The sequence below is a fragment of the Melanerpes formicivorus genome, unplaced genomic scaffold (assembly GCF_026170545.1).
Source record: "Melanerpes formicivorus ecotype bairdi unplaced genomic scaffold, bMelFor1.0.p_v2 SCAF_572, whole genome shotgun sequence".
In the NCBI taxonomy this organism is placed as follows: Eukaryota; Metazoa; Chordata; class Aves; order Piciformes; family Picidae; genus Melanerpes; species Melanerpes formicivorus.
Window position 1 is genome coordinate 55,292 of NW_027142924.1, and position 23,523 is coordinate 78,814.

General features: G+C 49.6%; 1 long non-coding RNA gene across 1 annotated transcript; it reads left to right on the forward strand.

Annotated features, from left to right (window-relative positions):
* Window positions 1–424: 424 nt before the first annotated feature.
* LOC137460376 (uncharacterized) lies at window positions 425–3,376 on the forward strand. Its single transcript, XR_010992815.1, has 4 exons — window positions 425–505; window positions 630–786; window positions 2,150–2,311; window positions 2,405–3,376. It is a non-coding gene; the product is annotated as an uncharacterized lncRNA (long non-coding RNA).
* Window positions 3,377–23,523: the final 20,147 nt, after the last annotated feature.

Here is a 23,523-nt window from a genome sequence, read left to right on the forward strand (position 1 = left end):
CCGCCGTCCTTTGGCGGGGCAAGGGGTCCTGGCGCATTCAGGGAGCTTGCAGTGTGGTTTCCGGTGTCGCTGCCGGCCCGGGACTCCCAGGTGTGTTCCTTCCGGCGTCTGAAGGTGGTCTGGGGCCATCGGCAGGGCTTTTGGGGGTGACGGAGGAGGTCTGGGGGCACCTAAAAGGGTCTGGGGATATGTAAAGTTCTGGTGGGGCCATCTGAAAGGATCAAGGGTCGTGGAGAGGCAGCTGGGCACCTCCGACGGACCCTTTGGGAGGTCTCTGCAGGCTCCCGTGGGAGCTGGGGGTGTCTCGGGGTGGGTTTGGGTTTGGGTTTGTGCTGCAAACAGCGTTGATAATGCAGGAACGTTTTAATTCCCACTGAGCGCATTGCATATTCAGCAAGGATTTTCTAATTTAGCAAAGCTATGTCACATGCTCAGCCAGAAGACTGGAGGGCAGGTTGGCCGGTGGACTACTCTCCAGGACTGGATTGACCTCACTCAGCTGATGGTGAGCAATAGCCTTAATTTCCATTCCTTATCCTCCTTAGGACTTCTGCTATTGTTATTATTGCTCTTATTATTGGTATTACTATTATTCCTACCCCTGAGTTTTCTCACTTTCCCCCTTCCAGTTGTCTTCCCCCCACATCCTGCTGTGTGATGCTTGTTTGCTAGCTGGCGAGTGCCCTCAGGGCTGTGCCGGCCACAGAGCCTGCTTGTGTCATCTGCCTTAGGCACACTCATGTGAATCCAGCATTCAGAGAGGCGCTGCCTGTTGGAAAGATAAAGGTGAGCCAATTCAGTCCTAGCAATGTGATGTCTGCAGGTAGCCAGCAGCTTGGCATGTTCTCCTGAGCTCAGAGCCAGACAGCAGGATGTCTCATCTAGGCTCAGAAACTCAGGTGCTAAGAGTGACCTGTGGTAAAAGCTGTGAACAATTGAATTGACATGTCAGTAGGGTTTGGACACAGGGTCGTGGAAGTCTCAGTGGGACAGACGCTCCAGTTTCGGAAGCCTGTATTTCATGTTGCAAGGAGGTTGTTCTACAGCTGAACACAGCTGTGTGTGTACAGCCGTGAAGTGCAAACCAAATGATTTCCCGAGCTCATCTGAATCCCAGAGCTCATGAAATTCAGGCCTGCCTTCCTGTAGTGTTGGATCTCTCAAGGGGAAAAGTGAAGAGGAGGAGAACTCTTTAGCTTTCTCTCTCTTTTCTTTCCCTCGATACACTTTGTCTTGCTTGGCTTTGAATCACAACTGTGACGTTCGGTTAGGTGGTGAATGTGTACTAGGTGGTACGACACCAAAAGAAGGAAAAAAGAACAGGAATAATTTGCGTTATAGATGACTCCAGGTAAAAGTTTTTGGTAACAGTTTTATTGGCACTAAAAGATCATAAAAAGGGAATAAAGTGCAATAAAAGGCAAGCAAAGCAGCGCGCTGGGCTTGAGAGGGGACAAAACTCCACCTCCACAGCAGCCTTACAATAGTTTTCTTCATCTTCTATAGTTACATCATCTACATAAGCAAACTTATGCTAAACAGAAGGCAGGCATGTGATAATGAGTCTTAGAGTAGGCGGTCAAATCCCTTCTCCCCACATTCGGGTGGTAAGGGTCAATGTATCCATTTTCTCACGTGCACAATTTTGCAGGCTTCTTATCTGAAGAAAACAAATTCCTAGGTCTGAATGTTTATCTTTAAGATAAGCTCCGCCTCAGCCGTGATGTCTCCAACTAACCAGACAGTATCCTTGCAAGTCTGCAAGATATGTTTCTTTCCCTTTGCTCTCAAAACAGGCCTCACAAGATCCTGACCCTTAATCCCAGGGCACTCTAAGTCTTATAATTTTAAACATAGATCACCAGTATATTCATCACAATTTGTCATAAAAACCCCACAATTCCAGTAGGATTTCAAGTTCCTGCTTGATAATATAAAGTAGTCTGTGCTTTGTTGGTTGTTTTAGTTTCCTTGCTGTGCTGCAAAGATTTTGAGAGGAATTTCTAGGTATTAACTACAGCCAGGGCAATCCTTCAAGTGCCCTAGGAATGCAGTGAAAACCTTTTGAGAATTGTTCCTGCTCTGTTACTCCTCAAGCTATGAGCAGACACACAGACAGTTGTTAACAGACTTTCTTTGATCATTCCAGGTCTGGTGTGCTGGGACTGGCAGGATTTTCCTGAGCTGTCCACGTACGGTTTCTGTTGACACTCTTCAGCTCGTACATCCGGTTTGCTGACAGAGGGTGTGGGGTTTGTGGGGCCCGGCAGCGAGAGTTTTCCAAAGAGGAGCTCTTAAGGGCAGCTCCAAGGTTAGGTTTGGATTCTCCTGGAGTCGCACACAGAACGAGTCTCACGATTCCAGCGGTCTAATTTTATAGCTGCATTTTCTTCTCTCTGCCTAGGTGAGAGAATGACCTCACTAAAGAAGAGAGATAGCCTGAGCTCTACAGGAACCTTGAACCCAAGCAGCCAGTGCCTTCTGTGAGTACAAGCTGTTCTTGTTCAACGTGGAACTAGTTGAGAGCTGAAGCCAGACCACACCTTAATTCCCGCAGCTTCCTCTTCTGCAGATTAAACAGTCCCAGTTCCTTCAGCCACTCCTCATAAGACTTGTTATCCAGACCCTTCACCAGCTTTGTGGCCCTTCTCTGGGGACACTCTCTCACCTCTGTGTGCTGGGGAACACCACTTCTGCCGGGCCAGCCACCAGCTGGGTTTAACTCTGTTCCCCACTGCTCTTGGGGCCCAGCCATCCATCCTGTTCTGCTGTCCAGCAGTCCCTTTGAAAAAAAATCCATCTGAAAAAAGAAGTAGCAGAGAAGGAAAGTTGAAGCTGCAAAGATTGCAGTCCCCTCAGTTGTTGAGGATTGTTTTGAGCAAGAGGGGCCTTGGGTCCCAGGAACGCCTGTGCAATTCAGGCCTTGAAGAATTCTCTGTGATAATATAGTTGCGGAGTAAGAGATGTGAGAAAGTGCTGATTGCTTGGTATGCTGAAGTCCAGCTGCCTCTGAGATGGGAGGCAAGCAAGATAAGGAGGAGGCGAGATCTGGGGAAGAGAGCAATTAGACCGGATAGAAGAATTCCACCGAGTTGTGAAAACAATGATGTAACCTTTTAGAGAGCAACCAATAGTATGTTGCCAAGTGGGCATAATTATAGCAGACTGTATATAAGATGTGTCTGATGCTCAATAAAGTTGGATTCCGCTGATCAAATTGGTCGAATAAGCGGCCCCTTCTTGCGGCACTCAGTTCTTGTGGTACTCTCTGTGAGATCCTAAGCCACCTGAACTGAGCCGGTCAGGCAGCCAAGCTAGTGCAGCAGTGTCTTCTGGAGAGTTGATAGGAGCCAGTTCTGTGGGGTTTGTTGAAGTGAGTGGCCAGTCGTTCTACATGAACAGTTGTCTTAGTGCTAGCAAGTAGGAGGCTCTGAAGTGTGGTACTTTGAGAGCTCCATTCATACTTGCCCTTCAGGAGGAGCCAGCTCTTTCATTGAAGCCAGTGCTTTCACGCCAAAAGAAGGGAACTCTTCTTAGTCCACAGAGCACATGGGCAGGGGAAAATGTCTGTAGCTGGTGAGATGGCCTGTGCTACAGTCCATCTTCTTCATCTCCTCCTTACTCCTTCAAGTCTCATTCCCCATTTTCTTTTCAGAGAAACTTGCTAGGGAAAGCGTTAAAGTCCTGCCTTACAGCGACCAGCAGGAAATCTTTTCCACCCCATGATGGGATTGGGATGAAGGTCCCCTGGTCACAGAGGGACATTAGGTTAGTGATGCAACACCTGCTTTTCACACATCTTTTCTGTTAGGCACGAGCACCTGAATGTCCTCTGCGGTCCGTGCGGTGGCCTTCAAGGTGATCTACTCTTATACCCTTCTGTGGCACTCGGGTCAGAAGAGCAGGCTGGCTGTTGCCAAGAGCCTCCTGTCCCCGAGACTGCTTTTTGCTGTCTGAGCAGGTGACTCCATCTATTGGGGAAATGGCATTTCTCCCCATTCTGGTGTCACTGGTGGCTGTTGAGGATTAGATCAAAGGCCCGAGCCTTTAGGGCAGGACTGGTGGCAAATGTTGGACAGTGGCTAGGTGCTCATCTGCCAGAGCTCTCTGCCCTGGGATGGATCCCATCTGGTGCCATAGACTTCTGAGGGTCCCAGTGGTATCTCAGTCCCTCCCAGTTCTTTCCCAGTCCTTCTCAGTCATCCCTAGTCCTTCCAATTTCCATCCCAGTTCCTCCCGTTTCCTTCCCATTCCCTCCCATTCCCTTTGGAATTCCTCACAGTCCCTCCCGGTCCTTCCCAATCTCCTTCCAGTCCCTTCCAAGTCTCTCCCAGTCCCTTCTCAGTCCTGTCCCCATCCCCATTCCCATTCCTCCCAATCCTCTCCCAGTCTCCTCCCAGTCCCATCCCCGTCACTCCCAGTCCCCTCCCAGTCTCTCCTAGTCCTTTCCCAGTTCCTCTCAATCCCTCCCAGTCTCCTTCTCATCTTGCAGCGTGGCAGATTTCCCGGAGTGGGAAAGCAGAGCCGCGCTCCCTTTGGTCAGTACAGTTTAGGTGGGAAGTGCTTCCACTGGCTCCATTGGTCCAGATCGCCCCAGTTTGGGCTCTGTTTACTTTGGGGCCATTTGGGCCCATTTAGGATCCTCTTTGGGTCTTTTTCCCCAGTTGTTCCCAGTCCCTTCCAGTTCCCTCGGAGCTCTCTCACAGTTCTCCCCAGTGCCTCCCTCTTGAGCCTCCACTACCTCTTAGTCTCTACCAGTTTCCTCCTAGTTTTCTTTCAGTCTCTGATAGTTTCCTCCTCCTTCCCTCCCAGATTCCACCTCGTGCCCTCCCAGTCCCTCCCAGTTTCTTCCCAGTCGCTTCCAGTTCTCTCCCAGTCCTTTGGTGGGAGGAAACTGTTGGGACCGGGAGGGCACCGGGAGGAGGCCATTACTGTGTAGTTTGGTAATACTGACGGCTGCAGCTAGTGCTGAGCTAAACAGAATGATCACAGAAGGCTTTTTCTCTGAAGCCAGAGCTGCCTGCTGGGGGAACGAACGTTTTTCTGACAGCTCTTGGAGGAACATTTCTGTAGAGGTGTTCCCCAGGGCTCATCAGGTGCTCAGAACTCAACATGTTGCCTTGGCGGGGAATAAAACTCATGGAAAGCTGAGCGTGAGGTGACAACGCAGGCACCGCCCCCCCCCAGCGTGGCAGCGCCGCCCTCAACAACATGGCGCCGGATGCTTTAAAACGGCTCAGTGCAGGGTTGTGGCTGGTAGAGGTCGGAGCTCCTCCTCTGTGTCCCAGGTCAGTGCTAGTCTCTGCTGCTTTGTGGGGTTTCTCTATAGCAGCCGCTGGAGCTGCGCGGGGCTTTGGGGGTGGCTGCCAGCGGGGCAGCGCGGGGCTTTGGGGAGGTGGCGGCCGGCGGGGGGTGTCCGGGTTCGGCTGGCGGGGCTCTGTGGGGGTGGCGGCTGCTGCCTCAACTGTACCCAGAGATACCTGGAACTCTGGGCTGCAGCTGGTGCCCAGATCAAAGACAGCTTTGTCTCTAAGGCCAGTGCTTCTCTGCAGAGGAACCAAGATTTCTCTGCAGGTGTTGCCCAGGGTTCCTCATCTGCTCAGAATGCCCAGCTCCAGTGCCAGGCTGATGTCACCTCACAGCCGTCACTCTGTCGGTGTTTGCCTAGGAGTGCCAGAAATCTTCCTGGAACTATTGGAGAAAAGGAAGCTTTGTCTGTCTCTGTTTGTGGTTGTGGTGGCTTAGCACCTTTTTCTGAAAACAAAAGAAGAAAGCAGGGTGGAGGGCTTGCGGGTACTTTACACTCCCTGAAGGGCGTCTCCCCCCTAGGAAAGCTGAGTCTGTTCCACTTCCCCCTCCCTGCCCAGCAAGGGTATAAAAAAGCAGGACCTCATAGCTGTTGGATCTCCTTTTTGGCTCCTGCCTCTGCTGGATGAGAGCTACTGCAGCTGCTCTCCTGATCCTCAGCCACGTGGCCGGACCTGATCCTTCTCCCTGCTGCCTCTGCGCCTCCTCAGAGACAGACTGGTTTTGTATTATTCTTTTTCTATCCCCCTCCCATCCATTTTTGTTCCTTGCCCTTGTGAACCCTTTTTTCCCTGTTATTGCTATATATATATATATAAGGAAAAAAAAATTACTTGCCTCTCTACTTCCAAGCTGACTCCAGATTGTTGCTTAGTGGGTTTGCTCCTTACCTTTTTTTTTTCCCTCCTCTCCCTGTTTGGAGGGAGGAGGTGGGGGGGAAGTGGGGAAGAGATTCTCAGCCTTTTCCCCATTTGAGCTTTTAACTCTCAGTTAAGGCTCAAACCACTACAATTTTTGGCGCCTCCAACGTGGGGCTTGGAAATTGATCTTGTATTGGGAAAGCAATACTTTTTTTCTGAAAAAGGAGCTTGAAGTAGAAATGGCAATTTTAAAGAACCTGATGGTCCAAGCCTTTTCATGGGCTTTTGGCTGGATCTTTTGGACCCACATCTACAAATTAATAACTTACCACGTGGTGTGGTTAATGATAGAGATGCTGATCAAGTGGATAAAAACTTTACCAATTAAGTTAGGCATGTATCTCTTGAATCCATTGAATTTCACTGTCAGTGGTAACTTTTCTAACATAGGAAACTTTCCTGAAGCAAGTTATGAAACCAATGGTGTAGATAAAAGTGCCTGTGATGGAAAATTGCTCTACGTTGCAATATGCTCCATATGCGTAAATGTAATCCTTATAGTGGCATTTGCTGGGACCGTGTTGGGTGGAGGACTAGCTAACCCATTAAGAGCTGTTTGGAGGGTGATAACACACTCCTTTGTGCTCTTTAATGACTGGGGGCGTGTCTGCTGTGGGCATTGTAAGCACTCTGTAGACACAAAGAGGGAGGGGTCGGGTTGTAATGACTGTGCCAGCTCTCAGCCTGAGCCCCAGGCACAAGGGTTTGCCCCACCACCAGCAGTCCCACAGTTGACCCCTGATGCTCCTGCCAATGCAGTCTCTCTAGCACCGGTCACCACACACAGGAAAAGAAATCAAAAATCATCGCCAAGCACGGATGGTGAGGAAGGAATCTCAGCAGGCCCCAGCACCTCACAGAATCCAGCGGTGGATGAAGATGATTCAGACCAGGAAATAACTGTTACATCGCTGCCCAGAAAGGAACTAAGGCAAACTCGTCTGGACTACGCCAGGAAAGAGGGTGAGCCAATACTAAGCTGGGCCCTGAGATGCTGGGACAAGGGCGTGGACACAGTGGACCTGGATAAGAGGGAGACAAAGCTTTTAGGCTCCCTGACTCGTGATGCTGGTCTGGACAAAGAGTTAGCCAAACTTGATGGAATACACACTCTCTGGGCCCGGATTCTGAACGCCATCAAGAGCCGGTACCGCTCAAGAGATGACCTGCCCTGGGCCCCAGTTAGATGGACAACTATGGAACAGGGCATTCGGTATCTGAGGCAGATGGCCGTGATGGAAATAATTTATGGAGATGGCCAGCTCCCTTCGGACCCAGATGAGGTGCCCATGAGACGGCCCTTCGTAAAGAAACTCACCCAGAGTGCTCCTCAGAAATATGCTCACACATTAGGAGGGATACTCTTGACTGGACAGGATGGAAGTCCTAAAACTGTCTGTGAGTTTGCCAATGATTTAAGGGAACATGAGGACAGCGTAAATCAGAAACTCCTGATCTCAGCCATAGAAACTATGGCTAAAGACATTGTCAAAGAGATCAAGACCTCCATGTCTGAACTGAAAAAGGGGAGCGATGCCTCCTTTTCCCCTTCTCCTTCAGAATGGGTCCAGGTTTCAGCAATCAGGAACAGGCGACCTTCCCCTAGCAGATCACCCCAAGCCAATCGGGGAATGTCAAGGGGGTCTCTGTGGAGGTTCCTCTGTGACCATGGAGAGGACATGGACACCTGGCATGGCCAACCCACCTCTGCCCTCTGGAACAGGGTGCGGGAACTGCAAGGTGGGCACCACGGGGATAACTCATCTAGGAGAAGAGCTGCCCCAGTTTCCTGGAGTGGTCGCTCTCGCTCAAGAGACCCTTCCCCTAGTAACACAGGACCATGTGACAAGTGTGGACATTGCCGCCAGCATTAGAGGTGCCCTACCTCCAGCCAGGTGGAGGCCAGGGATAACAGAGTATACTGGGATGTGTACGTGAAATGGCCTGGCACTTCAGAAGCCCTGAAGTACCGAGCTCTGGTGGACACAGGGGCCCAATGCACCCTGATACCATCGGGGTACAAAGGGGCTGAGTCCATAAGCATTCAAGGAGTCACAGGAGGCTCACAAGACTTGACTGTACTGCAAGCTGAGATAAGCCTGACCGGGAATGAATGGGGAAAGCACGACATAGTGACTGGTCCAGATGCACCTTGCATTCTTGGCATTGACTTTCTGCGGGAGGGATGCTTCAAGGACCCTAGGGGGCACAAGTGGGCGTTTGGGGTGGCAGCTGTGGAGACTGCAGGCAAAGAACAGCTGTCCACCATGCCCGAGCTTTCAGATGACCCCTCCATAGTGGGCAGCCATAAGGTGCAGGATTTGAAGTTACCTATTGCCTCTCGCATAGTACATCGCAGGCAATACAGGACCAACAGACACTCTCTGCACCCCATACCCCAACTGATTCGACGACTGGAGAGCCATAGCGTGATCAGCAAGGCTCACTCCCCCTTCAACAGCCCGATATGGCCAGTGCGGAAGGCAAATGGGGAATGGAGACTGACTGTGGACTACCGTGGCCTGAATGAAGTGACTCCTCCGATCAGCGCTGCCGTGCCGGACATGCTGGAGCTCCAGTACGAGCTGGAATCGAAGGCGGCCAAGTGGTATGCCACAATTGACATTGCTAATGCCTTTTTCTCCATTCCCATTGCAGAAGAATGCCGGCCACAGTTTGCTTTCACCTGGAGGGGAGCACAGTATCAATGGAATCGGTTACCTCAGGGCTGGGTCCATAGCTCAACCATCTGCCATGAGGTGATCCAGACTGCCTTGGAGAAAGGTGGAGCTCCTGAGCATCTGCAGTTCATTGATGACATCATTGTATGGGGTGAGACAGCAGAGGAAGTTTACCAGAAGGGTAAGAGGATAATTGACATCCTGCTGGAGGCTGGCTTTGCCATCAAGAGAAGCAAGGTGAAAGGGCCTGCCAGGGAGATCCAGTTCCTGGGTGTTCAATGGCAGGATGGCCGTCGCCACATCCCTCAGGAGGTGGTGAAGAGGGTAGCCACTATGGTGCAGCCCACGAACAAGAAAGAGACACAGTCATTTTTGGGGCTTGTGGGCTTCTGGAAAATGCACATTCCCGGGTACAGTCAAATTGTGAAGCCTCTCTTCCATGTAACAAGGAAGAAAAATGATTTTGTGTGGGGACCTGAGCAGCAGGTGGCGTTTGACCAGATCAAACGAGAGGTGGTCCATGCTATGGCTCTGGGACCTGTTCGAACTGGGCCAGATATCAAGAATGTGCTGTACACTGCGGCTGGTGAGAATGGTCCTACATGGAGCTTGTGGCAGAAGGCTCCTGGTGAAACCAGGGGCAGGCCCCTAGGTTTCTGGAGTAAGGGGTACAAAGGCTCTGAGGCCAACTACACCGCGACAGAGAAGGAAATCCTAGCTGCCTATGAGGGCGTCCGGGCTGCCTCTGAGGTAATTGGGACTGAGTCACCTCTATTTCTAGCTCCGAGACTTCCAGTCCTGACCTGGATGTTCAAAGGGAGAGGCTCAAGCCCACATCATGCCACAGATGCTACCTGGAGTAAGTGGATGGCCCTGATAACTCAGCGAGCTCAGATGGGGAACTTCGAACACCCTGGCATAGTGGAAGTGATCACCAACTGGCCAGAGGGTGCTGACTTTGGAATGCCACCAGAGCAGACAGTGACCCGTGCTGAGGAGGCTCCCCCATATAACGATCTCCCTGACAACGAGAAGGGCTATGCTCTATTTACAGATGGGTCCTGCCGGCTTGTAGGAAGCAAGCGGAGATGGAAGGCAGCTGTCTGGAGCCCAACAAGGCAAGTGGCAGAAGCAAGGGATGGAGAAGGTGAATCCAGTCAGTATGCAGAGGTAAAAGCTGTCCAGCTGGCCCTGGATATAGCAGAACGAGAGAACTGGCCAGTGCTGTACCTCTACACTGACTCCTGGATGGTAGCCAACGCTTTGTGGGGGTGGCTGAAGGAATGGAGGAGGAACGGGTGGCAGAGAAAAGGGAAGCCTGTTTGGGCCGCTGACCTGTGGCAAGACATCGCCGCCCGCCTGGACAGGCTGCCAACCACGGTACGGCACATCGATGCACACATCCCCAAGAGCAGAGCCACAGAGGAGCACAAGCACAACCACCAAGCAGACCTGGCTGCTAAGATCTCCCAAATAGACTTGGACTGGGAACACAAGGGTGAGCTGTTCTTAGCTCGCTGGGCCCATGACACTTCTGGCCACCAAGGGAGAGATGCCACATACCGGTGGGCTCGGGACAGAGCTGTGGACATCTCTATGGAGGCCATCTCACAGGTCATCCATGAGTGTGACATCTGTGCTGCCATCAAGCAGGCCAAGCGCATGAAGCCTCTGTGGTATGGGGGGAGATGGTCGAAATATAAATATGGAGAGGCCTGGCAGATCGACTACATCACCCTTCCTCGGTCTCACAGTGGCAAGCAGTACGTACTGACCATGGTGGAGGCAAGTACAGGGTGGCTGGAGACCTATCCAGTTCCTCATGCCACTGCTCGCAACACCATCCTGGGCCTAGAGAGACATATCCTGTGGAGACACGGCACCCCCGGGAGGATTGAATCAGACAATGGAACCCACTTCAGGAACCATCTCATAAGGGACTGGGCAAAGGAACATGGGATTGAGTGGATTTACCACATCCCATACCATGCACCAGCTGCAGGGAAGGTCGAGCGCTACAATGGCTTGCTAAAGACCACCCTAAAAGCCATGGGGGGTGGAACCTTCAGGAACTGGGAAAAGCACCTAGCTCAAGCCACTTGGTTAGTGAACAGCAGAGGATCTGTGAACCAAGCTGGTCCTGCCCAGTCCGACCTGCTGCAAACAGTGGATGGAGATGGAGTTCCTGTGATTGCTGAGAAGAACCTGCTGGGGAAGTCAGTGTGGGTTTTCCCTGCTGCTGGTGGGGGCAAACCAACCCGAGGGGTGGTCTCGGCTGAGGGGCCTGGTCACACGTACTGGGTTATGTTAGAAACTGGGGACATTCAGTGTATCCCACAGCAGAACGTGACTCTGGCTGAGAGAGGATGAACTCAGAGGAGGCAACACTCATCAATGTAATTATGTGAATAGTTATAAGTTGTTCTAAGTTTCTCCATCCTAGTTTAACACCAGCCCAGCATCCAGGACCCAACGTACCCACTGCACACCAACCCAAAGAGCATCATCTCACCTGTACCCGTTCCTGATGTCCCTACAGCAACGGACTGTTCCCTATGTCCATACAGCAACAGACTGTTCCTGACTTTTTCCTTTCCCTTTCAAAGACAGACTGATTCCTGATTCTTCTCCACATGCCTGCCCAGTTCAAGCACCACCTACAGTGACCATCAGCAGAGAGAGAGACTGCCCTGGGAGAGAGCAAGCCGGGATAGCAAGAGACTTGCACCAAGGATTCAAATACCATGTGTCAAAATCACATAAAGGGGCTGTGGCAGGAGAGAGGAAGTGGAACAGAGGGGTGGATTGTGGTGGGTTAACACCTTTTTCTGAAAACAAAAGAAGAAAGCAGGGTGGAGGGCTTGCGGGTACTTTACACTCCCTGAAGGGCGTCTCCCCCTAGGAAAGCTGAGTCTGTTCCACTTCCCCCTCCCTGCCCAGCAAGGGTATAAAAAAGCAGGACCTCATAGCTGTTGGATCTCCTTTTTGGCTCCTGCCTCTGCTCGATGAGAGCTACTGCAGCTGCTCCCCTGATCCTCAGCCACGTGGCCGGACCTGATCCTTCTCCCTGCTGCCTCTGCGCCTCCTCAGAGACAGACTGGTTTTGTATTATTCTTTTTCTATCCCCCTCCCATCCATTTTTGTTCCTTGCCCTTGTGAACCTTTTTTCCCTGTTATTGCTATATATATATATATATATTTTGAAGGAAAAAAAAAAATTACTTGCCTCTCTACTTCCAAGCTGACTCCAGATTGTTGCTTAGTGGGTTTGCTCCTTACCTTTTTTTTCCCTCCTCTCCCTGTTTGGAGGGAGGAGGTGGGGGGGGAGTGGGGAAGAGATTCTCAGCCTTTTCCCCATTTGAGCTTTTAACTCTCAGTTAAGGCTCAAACCACTACATTGTGGTACCCTCTGTGAGATCCTAAGCCACCTGAACTGAGCCGGTCAGGCAGCCAAGCTAGTGCAGCAGTGTCTTCTGGAGAGTTGATAGGAGCCAGTTCTGTGGGGTTTGTTGAAGTGAGTGGCCAGTCGTTCTACATGAACAGTTGTCTTAGTGCTAGCAAGTAGGAGGCTCTGAAGTGTGGTACTTTGAGAGCTCCATTCATACTTGCCCTTCAGGAGGAGCCAGCTCTTTCATTGAAGCCAGTGCTTTCACGCCAAAAGAAGGGAACTCTTCTTAGTCCACAGAGCACATGGGCAGGGGAAAATGTCTGTAGCTGGTGAGATGGCCTGTGCTACAGTCCATCTTCTTCATCTCCTCCTTACTCCTTCAAGTCTCATTCCCCATTTTCTTTTCAGAGAAACTTGCTAGGGAAAGCGTTAAAGTCCTGCCTTACAGCGACCAGCAGGAAATCTTTTCCACCCCATGATGGGATTGGGATGAAGGTCCCCTGGTCACAGAGGGACATTAGGTTAGTGATGCAACACCTGCTTTTCACACATCTTTTCTGTTAGGCACGAGCACCTGAATGTCCTCTGCGGTCCGTGCGGTGGCCTTCAAGGTGATCTACTCTTATACCCTTCTGTGGCACTCGGGTCAGAAGAGCAGGCTGGCTGTTGCCAAGAGCCTCCTGTCCCCGAGACTGCTTTTTGCTGTCTGAGCAGGTGACTCCATCTATTGGGGAAATGGCATTTCTCCCCATTCTGGTGTCACTGGTGGCTGTTGAGGATTAGATCAAAGGCCCGAGCCTTTAGGGCAGGACTGGTGGCAAATGTTGGACAGTGGCTAGGTGCTCATCTGCCAGAGCTCTCTGCCCTGGGATGGATCCCATCTGGTGCCATAGACTTCTGAGGGTCCCAGTGGTATCTCAGTCCCTCCCAGTTCTTTCCCAGTCCTTCTCAGTCACCCCTAGTCCTTCCAATTTCCATCCCAGTTCCTCCCGTTTCCTTCCCATTCCCTCCCATTCCCTTTGGAATTCCTCACAGTCCCTCCCGGTCCTTCCCAATCTCCTTCCAGTCCCTTCCAAGTCTCTCCCAGTCCCTTCTCAGTCCTGTCCCCATCCCCATTCCCATTCCTCCCAATCCTCTCCCAGTCTCCTCCCAGTCCCATCCCCGTCACTCCCAGTCCCCTCCCAGTCTCTCCTAGTCCTTTTCCCAGTTCCTCTCAATCCCTCCCAGTCTCCTTCTCATCTTGCAGCGTGGCAGATTTCCCGGAGTGGGAAAGCAGAGCCGCGCTCCCTTTGGTCAGTACAGTTTAGGTGGGAAGTGCTTCCACTGGCTCCATTGGTCCAGATCGCCCCAGTTTGGGCTCTGTTTACTTTGGGGCCATTTGGGCCCATTTAGGATCCTCTTTGGGACTTTTTCCCCAGTTGTTCCCAGTCCCTTCCAGTTCCCTCGGAGCTCTCTCACAGTTCTCCCCAGTGCCTCCCACTTGAGCCTCCACTACCTCTCAGTCTCTACCAGTTTCCTCCCAGTTTTCTTTCAGTCTCTGACAGTTTCCTCCTCCTTCCCTCCCAGATTCCACCTCGTGCCCTCCCAGTCCCTCCCAGTTTCTTCCCAGTCGCTTCCAGTTCTCTCCCAGTCCTTTGGTGGGAGGAAACTGTTGGGACCGGGAGGGCACCGGGAGGAGGCCATTACTGTGTAGTTTGGTAATACTGACGGCTGCAGCTGGTGCTGAGCTAAACAGAATGATCACAGAAGGCTTTTTCTCTGAAGCCAGAGCTGCCTGCTGGGGGAACGAACGTTTTTCTGACAGCTCTTGGAGGAACATTTCTGTAGAGGTGTTCCCCAGGGCTCCTCAGGTGCTCAGAACTCAACATGTTGCCTTGGCGGGGAATAAAACCCATGGAAAGCTGAGCGTGAGGTGACAACGCAGGCACCGCCCCCCCCAGCGTGGCAGCGCCGCCCTCAACAACATGGCGCCGGATGCTTTAAAACGGCTCAGTGCAGGGTTGCGGCTGGTAGAGGTCGGAGCTCCTCCTCTGTGTCCCAGGTCAGTGCTAGTCTCTGCTGCTTTGTGGGGTTTCTCTATAGCAGCCGCTGGAGCTGCGCGGGGCTTTGGGGGTGGCTGCCAGCGGGGCAGCGCGGGGCTTTGGGGAGGTGGCGGCCGGCGGGGGGTGTCCGGGTTCGGCTGGCGGGGCTCTGTGGGGGTGGCGGCTGCTGCCTCAACTGTACCCAGAGATACCTGGAACTCTGGGCTGCAGCTGGTGCCCAGATCAAAGACAGCTTTGTCTCTAAGGCCAGTGCTTCTCTGCAGAGGAACCAAGATTTCTCTGCAGGTGTTGCCCAGGGTTCCTCATCTGCTCAGAATGCCCAGCTCCAGTGCCAGGCTGATGTCACCTCACAGCCGTCACTCTGTCGGTGTTTGCCTAGGAGTGCCAGAAATCTTCCTGGAACTATTGGAGAAAAGGAAGCTTTGTCTGTCTCTGTTTGCGGTGCCCTGAGAAGGACTTGTACCGACACAGGCTCAGAAAGCTGAAACAAAACAATGAGAGCAACAGATGGAAGAGATGGGTTGATTGCCAGCAAGAAATGCACCAACTGCAAGGCGATTTTGGGGTAGTAAATCCCAGAAGGTGTGACACGCTTGGAGATGCAGACCTGCGCAGCAGCTGTCACAGAGGAGGGAAGCGCAGCAAAAACTCAGCTGTGTGCTGAAGGTGCAAATCCTACCCAGAAGGGTGTCCGTGGGTCAGGGTGATAAAAAGCCCCTCAGCTGTCTCTTTCCTTCCATGATACCATATGGGGGTGGGTGCTGATGCAGGAGAGGAGCAGGTGAGTGAGGGGCGGGGGATGCTGCCCAAAAAAGCTGCCTGAATGCTCTCAGAGGGGATGAAAACCCATGAAAAAAATGTTAGTGTGAGGTATTCCAGCAGAGAAAAAGCTGTGCTCTTAATCGAGAGATTGCAGAACAGTAGTAATGTGGATGCAAAAAGGCTTTGAAATGACTCTTATTTGCAAACTAAAAAACCCCACAAGACACACAAAAGAAACATCACTGGTTTTATTTTTAGTTTCTTAATTTGAATGGGAAGTCAAGGGGAATATAGAGGCATGTGGGGACCAATGGAAGGTCTCCTGTGGGTATTTTAGTCGGATGGTTAGGGTTAGTTGTGGTGGTGGGGGGAAAGCTTTGCAGTAGTGGCCTTTGTGGCGGGGGTCCAAATAACCCTAAATATCCAACTAATCCTTTGGGAGACTCTCCAGAGGCCCTCCTCATCCCTCTATGTGCCCCCAAATTCCCCTTTGATACCCCCAGGTGCACCTTAGGTGCCAACCGATCCCCTTAAGAGGGGTGGCAACACTGACCAGTTAGGGGCTTCTCTTGCCCCTGTGTGTGGGGAGCAGCTGAGTGCGGCCCTCTTTGAAGGTTTTTCCATTTGTATTGAAAACTAAGAAACAAAAAGAAAAAAACCCCAAAGGAACAAAGAAGGGCAACCCCCCCTCCCGTGACAGACAAAAAGGAAGGTCTACTGTTTTTATGTGATACACATGTTATATTTATGCTTTGAAACCCTGTTTTGCTCTCCCTAGAATTTGCTTTTACATTCCAGAAGCTCTCCTGTTTAAGTGGATGTAGAAGAATAGTATGATGTGGGAAGGTGTTTTGGGATAGCTTTGGAAGACTACGGGGAAGATTTGCCTTTGCTCGAGTCAGAGAAAGCTATGTTTTGCCTTTGACTCTGAGAGTAATGTAAACACTTTGGAACCGAAGGAGAGAAACTGGGCAGAGTTTGGTTGGACGTGTTAAAATAGTTTTGTTGTTACGACCTACTGTATGCCTTAATTACACGTATGCCAGTAGAAAATGCCCAACTGAGATGTGCCACGTGTGCCTTCTGATTAGACTATATAACTTTGCTGTATAATGTAATAAATGTCTTCAGCTGCTTACATCTGGCCCAGAAAGCACTGCTCGAAGTAATTAAAACATCAATACTACACCAAATGGTCACCCCGGACAGAGGTAAGCGACAGGGGAAACTGAGGGTCGGTGCCTCCTGTTGAGGAGCACGTATGGGTAATCAAAGAACAAAAGAAGATAACTTGATACTCAGAGTCATTTACTTACATCTTGGAGGGAAAAAAAAAGTAGAATGAAAAGACATGGGAGCGGGGAGGGATTGCATCCTTCAGGGCAGCAACAAAAGTAAACAAAATTGTTACATCTTCCCTTACAACACAGGGACTAATTAAAGATTCTTTAGATCAATTAGCAGAGCATTATAAAGCTGTTAGAATAGTAATGCCATTTCACCAGAACAAAGCTCTTTGACATCTACGCCCCCCAGCCCCCCTCCCCCACCATGGCCACTAAGCTCACCTGCACCCCTGGAGCTGCAGTCACTGGCACCTGGCCAATAGCAACAGCAGCCCACTCCCCCCCTGCTGCTGGACACCCTCCCACTAACTCTTAAAAGTTTTTCCATGTGTTTTAATTGTTGTGGCCGGTTGACGCTGCCCCCTTAAGAAAGGGACGGAAGTTGGTAAACGGAAGGAATAGTCTAAACTAATTTCATTGGAAGAGTGGGAGGAAGCACCTTCTGAACAGGGAGTGAACTGGACATTTCCAGGACTTTTCTATGTCTTGCTTCCGCCTTTCCACGGTGCAGCAGCTCTCTGTCTCTGTGCTGGGCTTTCTGCCAAGGCCTCGGCCTTGAAGTCCAGATACCAGGCCTTTATTAACTCCTTTCCAATTAACACAAACTGCTTCTAACATTTTTTTTTTCTCCTCTCTTTTCTCTCTCTTTCTATCCCACTCTGGGAAGCGGGGGGAGAGAGGGGAGAGCGGAGGTGGGGAACCCCCTCTCTGCCGAGGGGGGTTACTCTCATTTCTGTGTTAGTCTGTTGTATATCTTTGTATATATTGTAGATATTGTAAATTTGTAAACATTCCCCTGCATACCTTACATTGCTTTGTAAATATAGCTCCACTGCTTTGCTAATTCAGCTTGTGAGTTTTTTTTTCCTTTCCCTTCAATTTTTTTTTCCCCTTTTACCTTACAAGGGGGAAGGGAGGAGGCTTCTCGGCCTTACCCTTCCAAACCCACTACATTTTTTTATTGGCGTACCCAACGTGCAGCAGATAATTAGTTTAATTTATTACTTGATTGATTTAGTGTTTTCTAGCTGAATTAGCAAATATGAAGGTATTGTGGTTTGTGGAGCGATTATTCTTTTCAATTTTTGGGGCTCTGGTTTACAGATATTGTTTGGGTTTGATTTTGGATTACCTGGGCAAATATTTGGTGCGGACAATTTATATGTGGGTTATGTATAGAGTTAAAATATGGTATGGAAAATGTATTAATTTCCTATGGCCAGTGAGATACAGGAATGTTACCTCCACCACTCTCCCAATTGAGATAAAGGGTTTTAAGATTCCACCGGAGGAAAGAGTAACTTTAGGTGATGCCTGGGATCCAAAGGTGATTTATTTCATGTGTATAATTCTGCTGCTGGTGATAATTAATGTGTATTCTCTGTATTCCTGGCGTCGGGAGAGAAAGGTGTCCAGAGCTTGTTTTGTTATTAAAACTAGATCAAAAAGAAAACGCCGTGGCTCTCGATCAGTCCCAGAGTCATCTAGTGACGAGGACTGTGGAGAATCTGTGTCAGCTAAAAAGAAGGCTAAAAAGTTAATTGGTAAAGCAGCTCTAAATGACTTTGCTGATTCTAGCAAGCAGCCAAGGGCATCGGCTGGTATCAACATGGCACCTACTCCTTCTCCTTCTTCTTCTTCTCCGTCGGCCATTAACGGAGCAACATCACTTCCGCCCACTCCCTCGGTGGGACCGGAAGTCACTGCCCCATCAGCTGATTTATCTCAGGACCTGTCAGCTTCTATTAAGGTGGCTGTAAATTCAAACACAGCTCCAGTTAAGGTGGCTCCTTTAAAGACTAGAGGTGGAAAGGCCAAAGATGGAGAAGAGGAGGAGGAGACTGATCCTGGTGAGGGGCCCTCTACTCTAAAAGATCCTGCTCAGGAGGAAGAGAAGGTTTGTTTTAAAGATCTAGCTAACCTAGTGAGATCAAAGCAGGATAGAGATGAAGTTAGGAAGGCAGCTGGCAAAGGTGGTTCTCAGCTTAAAGAGATCCTTAGGAGAATGACAGCAGGATTATATGGACAAAGAATTCAGGGAGATGAGGAACAAGATGATATTACAGACTGTTCGTCACCACGGGAGGAATTGCGAAATGTCCGTAAAGATTTCACCAGGGCAGATAAGGAGCCAGTTCTAGCTTGGCTTAGTAGGTGTTATGATACAGGTGCTTCAGCTCTAACAGTTGGAGACAAGTCAGCAGCTCAGTTAGGAACTCTCTCAAGGGACAATGGAATAGATAGACATCTAGGCGAAGCTCTCGGTAAGGTTAATCTGTGGATACGCCTTTTAATGGCGGTTGCCCTGAGATACCCTTCCCGCGATGACCTTCCATGGAACCCTAAACCCTGGACTACCATAGATGAGGGAATTAAGCGCTTGAGAGAATTTGCTGTTAGAGAGCTACTCTATGGTGAACATGAAACTCTGAATCCTGATGACATTCCTGTGGGTATTGGTCTTGCTAAAAAGATCATCAAACTTGCTCCTTCTAATTATGCAAACATTCTGGCAAGCAGAATTGTGTCAAGAAGTTATGGTGGAGCTTCTCCTACCGTTGGCCAATTCAGTGATCAAATGAGACAATTGGAGGATAGCATGACACGTGGTTCTTTGGTTTCAGCCATTGAAACTCTGTCTGGAAAAATTGAGAATTGCATGAAGGATCTGAAAGATTCCATATACCAATTGGCACAGAAGGATAATTTCAATTCTTCCTCCAGGTGGATACAAGTTTCATCTGTGAGGAATACACGTCCTCCAAGGAGGTCATTCCAAAACAGGTCATTCCAAAACAGACCACCAAGGCAATCACGTAGAACAATTTGGATAACTCTGTGTGATCAGTTTGGTGAGAACATGAACCGCTGGGATGGCCAACCAACTTCTAATCTTTTCAGGAGACTGAGGGAATTGCAAAGTGGCAGAACCCGAGGTAGCAATACCAGAAGGGTAGCTGTTACTTCCACAGTTCCCCAGAATGACTCTTATGGCTCCAACAGTGGCTCCAGTTATATCATGCAAAGTTATAACCCTGCAAACTATGTGCAATGCACATGTGCGCATGTTCCCCATAACTAGGGGTGCCCTGCCTCCCGCCAGGGGGAGGAGAGGGATAACAGAGATAATAGAATCTATTGGGATGTGTACATCCAGTGGCCTGGCACTTCACAATTTCAGAAGTACAGGACCTTGGTTGACACAGGAGCTCAGTGCACCATAATACCATCAAATTATCAGGGATCAGAGTCTATAACTATTCTGGGAGTCACTGGTGGATCTCAAGAGTTAAGTAAGGTAGAGGTTAACATAAGTTTAACTGGTAAACAATGGAGGAAGCATACAGTTGTGACCGGACCTGACGCACCTTGTATTTTGGGAATTGATTTTCTGAGAGAAGGGCGTTTCAAAGACCCTAGAGGTTACAAATGGGCTTTTGGAGTAGCTTCTATAGAAATTGATGGACAAAAATTGAAGCTGTCTGCCAGACCTGAACTTTCTGATGAATCTGCAGTTGTGGGACAACATAAGATACAGGACATTAAATTGCCGGCTGCTTCTCAGACTGTGCATCACAAACAATACAGAACCAACCGTGACTCTTTGTTGCCCATTCAGAATCTGATTCGTCAGTTGGAGAGTCAGAAAGTCGTCAGCAAAACTCATTCGCCTTTCAACAGTCCAGTGTGGCCTGTGCGGAAGCAGAATGGAGACTGGCGTCTGACAGTAGACTACCGAGCCCTGAATGAAGTGACACCACCTATGAGTGCAGCAGTGCCAGACATGATGGAGCTACAGTATGAGCTGGAATCCAAAGAGGCCAAATGGTATGCTACCATAGACATTGCTAATGCATTTTTCTCTATTCCCATAGCAGAAGAATGCAGGCCTCAGTTTGCTTTCACCTGGAGAGGAATCCAGTACACTTTCAACAGGCTGCCAATGGGCTGGATCCACAGCTCAAGCATCTGTCATGCAGTGATCCACGATGCTCTGGAGAAAGGCGGTGCTCCAGAACACATCCAGTTCATCGATGATATCATCGTCTGGGGTAAAACTGCTGAGGAAGTCTTCGAGAAAGGTAACAAAATCATTGACATTCTTCTGAATGCAGGTTTTGCCATCAAGCGAGACAAAGTGAAAGGACCTACCACAGAGATTCAGTTTCTGGGAGTGCGGTGGCAGGATGGACGTCGACACATTCCAGTGGATGTGGTAAATAGAGTCTCCACCATGGCAAGTCCCACAAACAAGCAAGAGACCCTACGTTTCTTAGAGATAGTGGGATTTTGGAGACTGCACATTCCTGGATACAGTCAGATTGTGAAACCTCTGTATGATGTGACTCGAAAGAGAAACCATTTCCACTGGGGACCTGAACAACAAGCAGCCTTTGACCAGATAAAGCAAGAGGTAGTTCAAGCAATGGGTCTGGGACCTGTCCGAGATGGTCCAGACATTAAGAACATTTTGTACACGGCTGCAAGTGACAATGGTCCAACCTGGTGCTTGTGGCAAAAAGCTCCAGGTGAGACACGTGGACGACCTCTTGGTTTCTGGAGTCGAGGTTACAGAGGTTCAGAGGCTAATTATACTCCAACAGAGAAAGAAATTTTAGCTGCCTATGAAGGAGTGAAAGCATCTTCTGAAGTGATTGGAACTGAATCACAACTTCTCTTAGCTCCCAGATTACCACTTTTGAATTGGATGTTCAAAGGCAAAGGCTCCACACCACATCATGCCACAGACTCAACATGGTCTAAGTGGATGGCTCTGATAACACAGAGAGCTCGAATGGGAAATCTTGAAAGACCTGGTCTAGTGGAGGTGATCTCAAGTTGGCCTGAAGGTATCAACTGTGCTAAACCTCCAGAGGAGAAAGTAACTCGTGCTGAGGAAGCTCCTCCTTACAATGACCTTTCTGATGATGAAAAGAAATATGCTTTGTTCACAGACGGTTCCTGTCGTCTTGTCGGAAACAAGCGAAGGTGGAAGTCTGCAGTGTGGAGTCCAACACACCGAGTTGCAGAGGCGAAAGATGGAGAAGGAGAATCCAGTCAGTTCGCAGAGGTAAAAGCTGTCCAGCTAGCTCTCGACGTAGCTGAACGTGAGAGATGGCCAAAGCTTTATCTCTGCACCGACTCATGGATGGTAGCCAATGCTCTATGGGGTTGGCTAAAGAACTGGAAGAAGAGTGGTTGGCAGAGGAAAGGAAAACCCATTTGGGCAGCCAACCTGTGCCAGGACATTGCTGACCGAATCGAGAGAATTCCAGTGAAAGTGAGACACATCGATGCTCACATTCCTAAGAGCAAAGCTACTGAGGAACAGCAACACAACCATCAGGCAGATCTAGCTGCAAGATTTTCTCAAGTAGACATGGACTCTAATCTTGATCTCGACTGGAAACACCGAGGTGAGATATTCTTAGCTCGGTGGGCTCACGATTCGTCAGGACAGCAAGGCAGAGATGCAACATACCAATGGGCTTGTGACAGATCCATAGACATTTCCATGGATGCTATCACGCAAGTCATCCATGACTGTGACATTTGTGCTGCTATTAAGCAGGCAAAACGACTTAAGCCCTTGTGGTATGGTGACAGATGGTCCAAGTACAAGTATGGTGAAGCTTGGCAGATTGACTACATCACTCTACCACGTTCTCGTTCTGGTAAGCAATACGTGCTTACTATGGTAGAGGCAAACACTGGATGGTTGGAAACTTATCCAGTTCCACATGCAACTGCACGCAACACCATTCTCGGTCTGGAGAGACAGATCCTGTGGAGACACGGAACTCCGGAGAGGATCGAGTCAGACAACGGAACTCATTTCAAGAACAACCTTGTAAAGAACTGGGCAAAAGAGCACGGTATTGAGTGGATATTCCACATTCCCTACTATGCACCAGCTTCAGGGAAGATTGAACGCTACAACGGTTTGTTGAAGACCACTCTTAAAGCCATGGGGGGTGGATCTTTGAAAAACCGGGAAAAACATTTAGCACAAGCAACCTGGCTGGTAAATAGTAGAGGTTCAGTGAACCGAGCTGGACCTGCACATTCAGATTTGCTACGAAAAGTAGAAAGTGATAGAGTTCCTGTTGTTAGAGAAAAGAATCTGTTAGGTAAAACTGTTTGGGTATTTTCACCCTCAGGAGAGGCTAAACCTGTCCGAGGGGTGGTCTCAGCTGAAGGTCCGGGTCACACTTATTGGGTAATGCAAGAGAATGGTGAAATTCAGTGTATTCCACAAAGAAATCTAACTTTAGCTGAAAGAGGTTAATTTCAAACTGTTGTACAGCTACATTGCGTCCAAAGGAAGAATCAACGAGGAATCTACGGTGCACAAACCCTGAGATCCCTGAGAGCCCTGAGTCAACTAAGAGACCCTGAGAATCCCCGTTTCCCTTTTCTTCGCTTCGTCGATGAAGAAATGAACTGTTTTCCATTTTTCTCATTTTCTGATTTTCTTGGACTTTTGAATCATCTACATCTGAGCATAGCCGGAATGGACTATGAACTTTACTCACGAACTGTAAATATCGTTTTGGATTGGATGGACAGCGTGAACAGCCAATGAAATTGTTTAGAAGGGGTGGACTGTGGCCGGTTGACGCTGCCCCCTTAAGAAAGGGAATATGGTGGACGGAAGTTGGTAAACGGAAGGAATAGTCTAAACTAATTTCATTGGAAGAGTGGGAGGAAGCACCTTCTGAACTGGGAGTGAACTGGACATTTCCAGGACTTTTCTATCAGTCTTGCTTCCGCCTTTCCACGGTGCAGCATCTCTCTGTCTCTGTGCTGGGCTTTCTGCCAAGGCCTCGGCCTTGAAGTCCAGATACCAGGCCTGTATTAACTCCTTTCCAATTAACACAAACTGCTTGTAACATTTTTTTTTTCCTCTCTTTTCTCTCTCTTTCTATCCCACTCTGGGAAGGGGGGGGGAGAGAGGGGAGAGCGGAGGTGGGGAACCCCCTCTCTGCCGAGGGGGGTTACTCTCATTTCTGTGTTAGTCTGTTGTATATCTTTGTATATATTGTAGATATTGTAAATTTGTAAATATTCCCCTGC